The sequence below is a fragment of the Otolemur garnettii genome, unplaced genomic scaffold (assembly GCF_000181295.1).
Source record: "Otolemur garnettii isolate 467f Iridium unplaced genomic scaffold, OtoGar3 scaffold00220, whole genome shotgun sequence".
In the NCBI taxonomy this organism is placed as follows: Eukaryota; Metazoa; Chordata; class Mammalia; order Primates; family Galagidae; genus Otolemur; species Otolemur garnettii.
This window is the reverse complement of record NW_003852615.1, coordinates 1,484,105-1,487,850: the sequence shown is the minus strand read 5'-3', so window position 1 is coordinate 1,487,850 and position 3,746 is coordinate 1,484,105. Positions and strand designations below refer to the sequence as shown.

At 40.2% G+C, this 3,746-nt stretch overlaps 1 protein-coding gene across 1 annotated transcript in view; it reads right to left on the bottom strand.

Moving 5' to 3' along the window:
* Positions 1-3,746, bottom strand: part of SENP7 (SUMO1/sentrin specific peptidase 7) — a 142,337-nt gene that overhangs the window by 110,955 nt on the left and 27,636 nt on the right. The window lies entirely within an intron of this gene.

Below are 3,746 nucleotides of genomic sequence, written 5' to 3'. Positions count from 1 at the left end.
CAGAAACCTCAAACTCTTGGACTCATGTGATCTCTTGCCACAGCCTCCTAAGTAGCTGGGACCACAGGTGCCTGACACAATACCTGGCTATTTTATTTTTAGAGACAGGGTTCTCACTCTTGCTCAGGCTGGTCTTGAACTCATAAGCTCAGGTGATCCACCCACCTTGGCTTTCCAGAGTGTTAGGATTACAAGCAGGAGCCACGCACCCAGCCAAGGACACCCTTTTCAATAAATGGTGCTGGGAAAATTTGATTCCCATATGTAGAAAAATAAAGATAGATAGGCCCTTATCTTTCACCATACTCAAAATTTAAGTCAAGATAGAGTAAAGATTTATACCTAAGACCTGAAAATATTGAAAAAAAAAAAAAAAACACTAGAAGAAAACGTAGGCAAAATTCTTCCCGGACATTGGTCAAGGCAAAAATTCATAATCAAGACCTCAAAAGCATAGGCAACAACAACAAAATAAATAGACAACTGGGACTACATTAAACTGAAAAACCTCTGCACAGAAAAAGAAATATTCAATAAAATAGACAGTCTGGGCTTGGAGTCTATGGCTCACTGGTTAGGGCGCCAGCCACAGTAAGGCTGGAGGGTTCAAACCCAGCCGGGCCTGCTAAAACAATGACAACCACAACCAAAAAAATAGCCAGGTGTTGTGGTGAGTGCCTGTAGTCCCAGCTACTTGGGAGGCTGAGACAAGAGAATCGCTTAAGCCCAAGAGTTTGTGGTTGCTGTGAGCTATGACACCACAGCACACGACCTATAGCAACAAAATGAGACTCTGCCTCAAAAAAATAAAAAAATAAACAATCTGAAGAATGAGAGAAAATATTTGCAAACTATGAATCCATCAAGCAACTAATATTCATAATTTACAAAGAATTCAAACAACTTAAAAAATATTATAATAATCCCATTTAAAAAGTGAGCAAAGGGTACGAATAGACAATTCTTTTTTCTTTTTTTTTAGACAGAGCCTCAAGTTGTCACCTGGGTAGAGTACTGTGGAGTCACAGCTCACAGCAACTTCAAACTCTCTCAGCCTCCCAAGTAGCTGGGACTACAGGCACCCACCACAACACCCAGCTATTTTTGTTGTTGTTGTTGTTGTTGTTGTAGATGTCATTGTTGTTTGGTAGGCCTGGGCTGGGTTTGAACCTGCCAAACTGGGTGTATGTGGCTGATGCTATAACCACTGTGCTATAGGCGCCCAGCCTAAATAGACAATTTTCAAAAGAAAATAGACAAATGATAAACGGCCATATAGAAAAATGTTTAACATCACACACAAATCATCAGAGAAATGTAAATTAAAACCACAAATGAGATATCATCTTACACCAGTAAGAATGGCTATTATTAGAACAAAAAACAACAGATGTTGGCAAGGACGAGGAAAAAGAGGAACAGTTGGTCATAATGTAAATTAGTAGAACATCTATAGAAAACAGTGGGAAGATTTCTCAACAAACTAAAAACAGAGCTATCATTCAGTCCAACAATCCCACTACTGAGTACCTACCCAAAGAAAAAGAAATCATTTCTGGTTGGATTCAGTGGTTCACGCCTATAACCCTAACACTCAGGGAGGCTGAGACAGGTAGATTGCCTGAGCTCACAGGTTTGAGACCAGTCTGAGCCAGAGGAAGACCTCATCTCTAAAAATAGTCAGGCGTTGTGGTAGGCACCTGTAGTCCAGCTACTTGGGAAGCTGAGGCAAGAGAATCGCTTGAGCCCAAGAGTTTGAGGCTGCTGTGAGCCGTGACACCACGGCACTCTACCAAGGATGACAAAAGTCAAAAGTGAGACTCTGTCTCAAAAAAAAAAAAAGTCATTTCTATACCTGTACTCTTATCATTATCTCAGCACTACTTGCAATTGGGGAGCTATCAAATCAACCTCAGTGTCCATCAACAAATGACTACACCTGAAGATATGACCAAATTGCTGCAATGTCATCATAAAACTTAAGACTTGGTTCTTATGGAGCAAAGAAAGTAGTTTCTTAAAATGGAATCTACTCTTGGTGACGATGTTATGAACATTGTTGAAATGACAACAAAGGATTTAGAGTATTACATAAATTTGGCTGATAAAGCAGTGACAGGGTTTGAGAGAATTTATTCCAATTTTCAAAGAGGTTCTACCGTGGGTAAAATGCTATCAAATAGCATTGCATATTTTTCATGAAAAATATTTCATGAAAAGAAGAGTCAATTGATATGTCAAACTTCACTGTTGTCTTAATTTAAGAAATTATCACAGCCACCTCAACCTTGAGCAGCCATCAAGTTTGAGGCAAGACTCTCCAGCAGTAAAACGGTGATGATTCACTGATGGCTCAGGTGATGGTTAGCAATAAAGAATATAAGGCATGCAAATTTTTTCAGGCATAATGGTACTGCACACGTAGCAGATTACAGTATACTGCAAATAAAACTTTTATATCCACTGAGAAACAAAAATCACTCATGTCATTCACTTTATTGTAATATCTGCTTTATAACGGTAGTCTTGAACCAAACCCAAAATATCACTAAGGTATTACTCTACAAATTCTTTCTCCCTCTCTCTCTGTCCACACACACACATCTTTATTATAACGGAGGTCACAAAGTATATACATTTGTCAAAACTCACAGAACACTTACAATGAATGAAAGTGCTTGAATGTAAATTATTCTTCCATAAAATTTATTTTCAAAAGGACAAAAAATGTGAACAGATACTTCACAAAAAGAAATATACAATGGCATTTGCAAATATCTTAACATCATTAGTCACCAAAAAACTGAAAATTAAAACCAAGGCTCGGTGCCCATAGCACAGTGGTTACGGTGCTGGCCACATGCACCAAGGCTGGCAGGCTCAAACCCAGAGGGTCAGCTAAACAATAACGACAACTGCAACAACAACAAAAATAGCCAGACACTGTAGCAGGCACCTATAATCCCAGCTACTTGGAAGGCCGAGGCAAGAGAATCACTTGAGCCCAAGAGTTTAAGGTTGCTGTGAACTATGACAGAAAAGCACTCCACTGAGAGTGACATAGAAAGACTCTGTCTCAAAAAAAAAAAAAGAAAAAGAAAATTAAAACCAAATACAAAATTCAATCAACAGAGCATCAAATAAAATGTGTTATGGTTATATAATGAAATATTACATAACAATAAAAAGGAAAAACCACTAATAGATACAAAACATCGATGAATCTGAGCAACATTATACTAAGTGAAAAGAAAGCAAAACACAAGTTCAGCACCCATAGCACAGTGGTTGCAGTGCCAGCCACGTGCACCGAGGCTGGCGGGTTCAAGCCCAGCTCAGGCCAGCTGAACAACTGCAACAAAAAATGGCAATTGCTACAAAAAATAGCCAGGTGTTGTGGCAGGCACCTGTAGTCTCAGCTACTTGGGAAGCTGAGGCAAGAGAATCGCTTAAGCCCAAGAGTTTGAGGTTGCTGTGAGCTGTGATGCCATAGCACTTTACAGAGGGTGACAGAGTGAGACTCTGTCTCCAAAAAAAAAAAAAAGCAAACACAGGCAGTGCCTGTGGCTCAGTAGCTAGGGTGCCAGCCCCACATACTGAGGGTGGTGGGTTCAAACCCAGCCCCCACCAAACTGCAACAAAAAAATAGCCTGGACTCGGTGCCTGTGGCTCAAGTGGCTAAGGCGCCAGCCACATACACCTAAGGTGGTGGGTTCGAATCCAGCCCAGGCCCACCAAACAACAAT